The sequence below is a fragment of the Gekko japonicus genome, unplaced genomic scaffold, assembly GCF_001447785.1.
Source record: "Gekko japonicus isolate JY-2015 unplaced genomic scaffold, Gekko_japonicus_V1.1 scaffold306, whole genome shotgun sequence".
Taxonomy (NCBI): domain Eukaryota; kingdom Metazoa; phylum Chordata; class Lepidosauria; order Squamata; family Gekkonidae; genus Gekko; species Gekko japonicus.
Window position 1 is genome coordinate 1,328,661 of NW_015172013.1, and position 9,056 is coordinate 1,337,716.

A 9,056-nucleotide genomic window follows, 5' to 3' on the forward strand; every position below is an offset into this window, starting at 1 on the left:
GGAACGAGGAAGGGAGTTGGGAGAGGGAGGGGGAGGCACAGGGAGGCGTGGGTGGGGGTGGGAACGGGGGCTTATTATAAACTGCCTGAGAAATAGCTTTAGGATTTTGTAGGCGTCCGTTCTAGCGCAGCAGGTGACATTATGCAGTACAAAGAGACTCCGGAGAATCCTCTGGGGGGCGTCCCGAGAAGTCGGATATGTAAATCCCTCACCGATAACCAGACACTCTCAGAGGCGCTGGGCCCCACTTGACACACTGACTCACGCTGGCCCTGTGCTAGCCCGGAACCAATAAAATAGACACTTCTAGCGTGGAAGGGGGAAGGGAATCAGACACTGGCGGTGGTGGTGGCAGACGGACTGGGGCGGGCACGGATGTGGCAGAGAAGGGGGCTAGGCGAGAGATTTGACTAGAACACGCCAGTTGCACGGTTAGTCCTAATTTTGGAAGAAGAGTGCCTTTGGATGTCAGAGAGGTTTAAAAGAACTGGAAGAGAGCTTATCTCCAGAGGCTGGGGGGTGGCCTGCACCAGGGCTGCCTCCAGAATTGGGGGTTCGAGGAGCATTGCTTTAAGTCAGCCCAGGCTGAAGACACGCAATAGCTTTAAGAGAGTTGAATCTCTAACACAGCATTTCCCAAACCTTTCATACCCTTTTTCTGGATTACAGTCGGATGCCACCGTTCATTTGGATGCTCGAAAAGGCATGCATGTATTTTCATGATCAGCTCCCCCAACAGTGGGCAGGCGGGTCTTCGGGTTTCCCCCAGCTTCAGAATAGCCCCATTGCTGTCCCTTCCCGGCATTCCCCCAATAAATCAGGGCTCAGGGGTTTGAACCGCGGCTTCTGGGACACAGAAGTGTTCCTGGGATTTGTTTTTCCCTTGCATCTGCCGGCTGTAGTATGGGCTGTCTCAGGGAACCCTGGTTCATCTTCCCACCCTAGGGGATGGCGCCACACAACCCTATATTGTCAGGGGGGACGGACATGCTGCGCCAGGCCTCTTTGCTCCCAGGTGCAGCGTTTTGGGTACATCCAACACGGCAGCTCGGTTCGTCAAGGTACTTTTGTGCCTTCCTCACAGCACACTAGCGTGCTTCAGCCCACAGTGAGAGTTGCCGGTCTCATTGCTGGGTAGTTTAAACCCCATTGCCTCCAGGCAATGAAGAGAGGGATACGCGGTGAAGGAAATACCAACAGACGAAGGGGAGCAGGCAACGAGTTGACCAGGGCAGTGGAGGGATTGTTTAGAGAGTCCAGGCTGATTCCAGTGATCTTTATTGGGTGGACACTTAACTGGGTCTGTGCAGCTGGTCTTCACTGTAGTGCTCCAGCATTACAAGGTAGCAGTGTTCTCAGACGTTTCCAAAGCTTAGATGAATGAGGGATGTGGTGACTTGCATCTCGGAGGAGTGATGCTACGGAGACACGGCCCTCCTTAGCTTGTGGAGATCTTTACTTCAGGCTGCTGGAGGCCCATTCAGACATTACACAGCAACAAGCCCGGGCTTGCTGCTGGGTGTACACTTGTCAGAAAGCTGTAGTGGATCCTGGCGTTCTGTCTCATGCGTTTATGTCACGCAGCTGTTTGTCACGTTCTGTTTTCTGTAGGGCTGTGATCCAGCTAAGGGAATATTAGTCAACTGTGTGTGGTTTAGTCAATTAACTCATTGATTAATTGATTCAATATGCATAAATTTGTGTGTGAGCAATAGTTCTGAAGGAAAAAAAAACCCGTATGCTTCCTTAATTTTTAGATGAAGCATGCATGGGTTGAAACAGGTATCAGCTTAGAAGAGGCATTCCCCCTTCTGTGAGAAGAGGCACTCCTTTGCCATAAGGGGCATCTCCCCTTCTATCTCCCTCTTTCTGTTACAGAAGAAGAGGCATCTTAGGAGAGGTATTCCATTTCTGTCTCTGAGTTGTACACAAGGGAACACCTCGAAGACTGGTGACTTGACCTTCTGCAAGTCAGTAGTACTCGTAATGAATTTAAAAAACAAACAAACAACCTTAAAATTGCTTATTGGGAGCACCCTTCTAAGTCGATCAAAATGTGTTTTTTAGGCAGTCTTACAGATTGGCTAAACACAATTTTTTTAAGGTATAACACCCCCCCCCGGTCGTATATGGGAAGCCTTTATGTGACATAAAAGTTGGAAATGGATGAGTCAGTTTGAGCACAATTGCACAGTCTCCAGGGCTATTTTTCCAGTTTGCATGGGAAGAAAACACTAGCTCGCAAGCTTCCTTCTTCCTCTGATCAGCCATATAAGAGTATACCCTCGTGTTGTGGTCTTGTCTGTCTATCTGTCTCACTTTTATCGGGCTCTTCTTCAAAGGAGCTTACGGCAGGATACACGGTTCTCCCCTTCTCTATGATGCGAGGGTGGCTCGTGTGCAATCTTCTAAAGCCGTCCAGCTTTTCGCTTTTGCAAAATCTTGCTTGCCTCCCCTCCCCCCCCCTTCCTGTCTGCATGTTCACGGCGCTCCTGGGACGTAGCCAAGATGTGGCATGTCCCTTGCAACTTGGGAGCTCTTGAGAATCTAAGATAAAGTCGATCAAATTAACCGGCGCTGGCAGAGCCTGTAGAAAGGGGTGTCTTAGCCTTGGCCACCTCCCTTAGCACTGCAAAACCGTGTGTTCCACCACTGGGATTTTTTTTAAAAAAAAAAAGAAAGAAAGGAGGCATTCATAGTTAGCTCAGGAATCTTGTACTGAAGGGCTGCGTGGGAGCTCTGGAGGGGATTTGCGAGGCATCGAAGAGACAGGTGTTCAGTTCCTCCACTCGAGAGCTGCCGGGCGAGAGCGAATTCAGGGCTCGGTTTGTAAATTTTATGGGGCTTCGTTTTGCTTACATCCATTATCGGCAAGAGGTTTTTGTGGGTCTCCAAGCAACATGCACCTGCACGCTTGCTTCCTCGGCCATGTTCACTGGACTCCCCCCACCCCACCCCCTGGTGCAGAAGGCCGGGGGCGTCCCCAGAATCTCCCTGTCACTTTAGCTGTAATTATGGCTGGAATTCTTGTAGTGTTCCTTTTCGGGGGGGAGAGCAACCATTGCTCCCATCCACCAAGTTGTCGGCTGGGGAAGGGTAGAGAGGCCGGGTGAGAACGGAAGCTGTGGTTGGAGCTGTAACAGCTTTCCAGGCAGGAATGAGCCGGCTGGAGGGGGAGGGGAGGGCGTGTCCTCAGGGGCTTAAGGGGGGTCAAGCCAGATCAGCTCTGCACCTCTCACCAAGTTGTGCACTCCAGCGCCCCTTAGGCACACATCCTTGACTGTCCCAGCAGGATGTTCCAGCTTTTGCCGCTGTTCCTGGGCTTCTCAAGTCCACCACGTCGGTTCCGTCCGCCCCCTTGTTGGTCTTCCCCGACCACCCAAAACAAAGACGGTGGCGGCAGGTTCCCCGGCATCCTGCCGAGAAATGGGTCTTTCTCCCTTCCCATCAGGAGACATAACAGCAGTAACGATGGGCCCGTACCTCAGCGCATCCTTCACAGGAGGCATCCCTCCAATCCACCCCCCCCCCCACAGTAGTTCACAGGTATTAACCAAGGATATCTTGTAATCATATAAATGCTGCATGAACATTGCTGTAGACAAACTTTGGGTAGGGGTGGGAGAGGCTTTGACCTTCTCCTTTGGGTCCTTTTTTAAAAAAAAGAATAATTCAACTTGGTTACTCTACAAAAGAAAACCAAGCAGGATTTGGAGGGCAGAGATTTACAAAAAGGAAGGGTTTAGAGCTCAGTTCCAAACATCCGGCAGAGGTCAGGGGTGAATCTGGTACAGAGACAACTTCTGTCTACCGATCGGGCTTTCAGTATGGCTGACATGCCCTTGTGGGTGGGGAGGGTATAAACGAGATGCCCGCGATTGCATCATTGTTCACTCAGATAAGGTCTTTGTTGTGTTTCTCACTATCTGGGTTAATAACTGTCCGTTGTTCCTCACTGGGACTTATATATACTTCTTCCCCTTTCCTCTTTCTTCCTCCACCTCATTTTTGAGAGACAAGCAAAAGAATGACAATCTATGAAATCAACACCCTTGTTTGTATTTCTATAAATATATTTCTTGAGATCTTTTTAATTTTATTTCTCGTGTTCATCCGTACTGTTGACAGTTACATTGTGTATAATTTTTTTTTTAATTTGGAAAAAAAGAATTTTTTTTTTTGGCGTTTGTATAGGGTTTTAGTTTTAAAAAGTTATCTATATATAAATATAAATATATATATTATATATATTTTCCATTTTTAAAAAGGGGTGTTGCAAAGAAACACAAAAATTGCACGATTTAAAAAAAATGACTTTAGTTGAAAATGCTGCAGTTTTTAGAGATGTGGGGGGGAAATGGAGCTTATTTATTCTCAAAGGCTACAAACGTGTACAATTGCATGAAGAGATGACAAAAAAAACATTTACAAAAAAGACAAAAAAAGACAAAAAAGTGTAACCTGAACAAAGTGTAGCGTTTAAAAAAAACACACAAAAAAATTTAAACAACAACAGAAATGGCTAATATATTGTGTTTTTGGCTGGTTCGCTTTTGTTTTTAAATGTTTTCCTTTTTTTTCTTTGAGAATGAAATACAATAGTGTATATTTTCATATAAGAAGTATGCACTGATATGTTTTAAAAAATGATATATTACTTTCTAAAAGCGTGGTTAATTAACCAAAGTCTGTTTCTGCTCTTTTCCTTTAAAACAAACAAAAAAAAAGATTTTCATAGTTCTGCAAACATGCACGGCCGTGGTGGTGGTGGTGGGGTCAAAGACCAACAGCCTGTTTGGTAGCTACTGTATGCTGATTTGAAATTATAGAGGTGCCTCGGTTTTTCTTTTAGAAAAGTTACTCTAGTCCTCATCGTGAACAAAACCTTGAAAATGTGTCGTGCCGCTTACAGCTAAAAAACCCCCAGAAGTTGCCCCTCTCCATTTGCCACTGAGTCTGTTGTTTGGCGTGGAGTTTAATCCCCTTGATGATGCCATCTTCCTTCTACCCCTCCCATTCTCCTTGATGAGAATATAGGCTGGAGCAGGGGTCATTTCGTAGAAAAAGAGCTAGGGGAACTCATTAGCATAACTCATTAGCATATGCCACACCCCCTGACATCAGGGGCCCGGCGGTGGACCTGCAAGGCCGGCGGGAGTGCAAGGAAGCCCCGCGAAGGCCCTCCCTGGCCCCAGGCAGGCAGGGGTGGGGAGAGGCGGGGAGGAAGCAACTTACCCTCCCTCTTCTCCTGCCTCCTCCTGGCTGAATGAGGGCTGGCAGCGGGGCGGCCGGAAGCAGGGGGCGGGGCTTCATCATGTGCCCCGCCCCCCTGCACCTCACCCGGGGGAACTGCGTTCCCCCGCGTTCCCCCCCGAAATGACCTCTGGGCTGGAGCATCTTCCCCAGACACTCAGCTCTCCAGCCTTCTTCTGTAGCACGACAGCAAAGAAAAGTGCTGGCTCGTTTTGGATCTGTGGTCATCCACCCTGTCCTGACCTGAATGGCCCAGGCTAGCCTGGTCTCAGAAGCTAAGCAGGGGTCAGCCCTGGCTGGTATTCAGGTGGGAGACCATCAAGGGATATCGGGGCCATGACGCGGAGGCAGGCCACGGCCGACCACCTCTGAAAGGTCCCTTGCGTTGAAAACCCCACAAGGTCACCAGAAGCCAGCTGTGACCTCACAGCAAAAAAGGGAAAAAAAACACCCACCCCAAGGTGTTAATTTACAGTGAAAACAAAGAACATGAAATGTGATATAATATACAATATTTATACTGGAGAGTTAACCAGATAGCCTGTCGTATAAATATTTCAAGATACATAAAGATTAAATACACTACTCACAAGTATAGTCATTCCATATAGAAACAATAGGTTGTCTGGCAGCTGGAAGACATGTTGCGGCACAAACTGGTGGAGCAGAATCCACTTCATCAGATGCATGAGGCATATCCTTAGTTGGCAGATACATGGGTAAAGATGGTTTGAGCCGTGCTGATCGGGAGAACAGGGGGATATAAGTATTGCAAACAGTAGAATGAGAGTAAAATTGTGAGCAGTGGGCACAAAACACACTGAAATGTACGAGATCTCATCTGTCTTTCCAATTTCACTTCTTTAAATATATATACTCTGCCTGTTCTACAGCTTTACCCTTCTATGTACAGCTCAAATTTCCTAGAAGAATGACCATTCACAACAGAAATCATGGGTGTGAACACAGCCTTCCTAGACTTGCTAAGCTAATTTAAACCGTTGCAGTGTGAAAGGAAGCCGTTGCCTTGATTGTGGCCTAAAGTCTCTAAAGGGCTCTGTGGCGAGTCCTTTTTTTATGTGTATGTGTGTCTCTTTAAAAGTTTGGTTGCATGGCTGTGGTAAGTAGACTAGAGTGGTTGAGAGCAGCAAGCGTGGTATGATTGGTGGTTGACAGAGAGGGGGAGGAGCCACAAACCTTCCTGTCATCTTTTGAAAAATTTGCTCCACCTTGGGCTCTGGCTAGCCCAGTTTCATGAGACCCAAGAAGCCAAGCTGGATCAGCCCTGGCTGCTATTTGGATGGGAGACCATCAAGAAAGTCCAGGGTTGCTACGCAGAAGCAGGCAATGGCAAACCAGCTGTGTTCATCTCTTCCCTTGAAAAACTTACTTGGGTTGCCAGAAGCCAGCGGCTGCTTGACAGTACTTTCCACCACTGAGATGTGCAGACACTTGCTTTCTTTGGCTATGACAGCCTAGCCTGTCTTACCTTCTGTCATTCCAAAAGGTACTGATGAAATCCCAAACATGTGAATGCCCCTCTGTATAAGTGAAATATAGCCACCATATCACTCTTGGGGAGTGGGCTGAGTCCCAGCCGGAAAACAGCGGAATTGAGGCAGAGCTCCCCTTTGCCTTACAGGGGATCAGATGCTGTAGGGCTCTGTGTGTTAGAACTGCAGGTTCCCAGTGGGCTTTCCCTGCTGGAGGCAAACCATAAGGACACCATCCGTTACTGGGGGAAGGGCTTTAGCTGTGTGATAAGAGCGTGTGCTTTGCATGTCGAAGGCCCTAGGTTCAATCCCTGGCTCTAGGTGAAGGATCTTGGAGGGCAAATGGCGGGAAGCCCCTTTTTGGGTCTGAGGTCCTCCAGCCCACTGTCAGTCTGGGCAGCGTAAGAGCTTCCTCACAAAAGTCCTTTCTGTCTACTGATTTTTTTTAAAAAATCTCACCTTTCCTTTAAGGAGCTCAGAGTGGCATATATAATTTTACTGAACATAAAAAGAGTCCTGCTGGATCAGACTGATAGTCCATCCAGTCCAATATCCTGTTTCGCACTGTGGCCATCCAGTTACAGGTTAGTAGATCAACTACCTCACATCAGAATTCCTTAAGAACGCTTGGGTGTATGCCATCAGGACCTGGAGATTTACTGTTTTTTAATTACCCCAGTAAGTCTAGAACATCATCTCTGGTAACCTCAATTTATCTAAATTCTTCCGAATCCCTTCCTGAAAATAAGGGTGGTGACATAGGTACCAGAGTCTTTTTGACTTCACAGTGCCTTTCCTACCCTGTGGAATGCATTCTACCTGGGCTTCAATAGTGTGGTTTAAATAGCTTTGAGGCATTCTCTAGGGATCTGATTCTTGTGTATTTCCCCTTCAGCTTCCTTTTTACTATTCCCCTCATTTTTGTAAAGTTCCCTCTTTTGAAATCAAATGTTACAGTTTTGGACTTTAGGGTAACATTCCATTGACCTGAATGCTGAACTTAATAGCATTGAGGTCATTGGTCCCAATTGGTGTAACAACCTCTACATCTCACCAGATTTTGAGACCCCCTCAGAACCAACTCTAAGATCACTAACCCTCTGGTTGGCTCTGTGACCAACTGCTCCAGTGCAGTTCTACAGCATGACTCGAGCACATGTTTACTCAGTCAATGTGAGGGTAGTTGAAGTCTTCCAGTATAATAACATTATCTGCTTTAGTCATGTCTCCTGTTTCCTTCTCCATCTCAAGATCAGCCTCAAGGGGTTGATCAGGTGAGTGACAGTACACTCTCACTTAAGAAACCCTTAGGGCGCAGTATTTCCACCCCTTTCCCTTCTTTTGGGGAGTTAATTAACCTGATGTTTTCTAACTTATTGGATTTGATGCCATCTTTGATGTACAGCACAACATCACCACCAACCCATCCCTCCCTGTCCCACCTATAGAGCTTATACCCAGGAATGACTGTATCCCATTTCCCCATTCCGTCATATTTCTGAAATACCTACTATATCTAAACTGTCCTTGAACTCCAAACACTCCAGCTCTTTCATTTTGGCTCAGAGACTTCTAGCATTGGAATAAAGACACCTAGAACATGCTTTCCTCTCCGGTAACCCTCACCTTCCTCAGTCCCTTTGTTGCCACACATGCCTCTCAGTCGCCATCGTGCCCTCACTCCAAAGATCTATTACGCTCCTGTCAATGTTACCCTGCGTGTTTATGCAATCATCCCTTTGGACTGACTTGTCCCGAACCAAAGGATTAGTTTAAAAGCTGCTCTGCCACCTTTTTGATCTTAATCACCAGCAGCCTGGTTCCCTTTTCGTTCAAGTGAAGCCTGTCTCTTTTGTACAGGCTCGGCTCATCCCAGAGAGTTCCTCAGTGCCTAGCAAATTTAAGCCCTTCCTCCCGGCACCACTTTCTCATCCACGCATTGAGACCCCTGATCTGTGTTTGTCTAGTTGGCCCTACGTGTGGAACCAGTAGCACTTCTGAGAATGCTACTTTTGAGGTCCTGGCCTTTAACTTTCTGCCTAGTAATCTAAATTTAGTAACCTAATTTTTTCCTCCAAGACCATATTTTATTTATTTATTTATTTATTATTTCAATTTCTATCCCGCGCTCCCCATGAACGGGATCAGGGTGGCTAACAGCCAATGTGCACCCAAGACTGCTGACTCCTCCCCGACAATATCTATCAACCTACCTCGACAGCGTATGATGTCCGCAACCTTTGCACCGGGCAGGCAAGTCCATGCAGCCAAAATGCCCATCACAGACCCTACTCTCTATATTCCTAATGA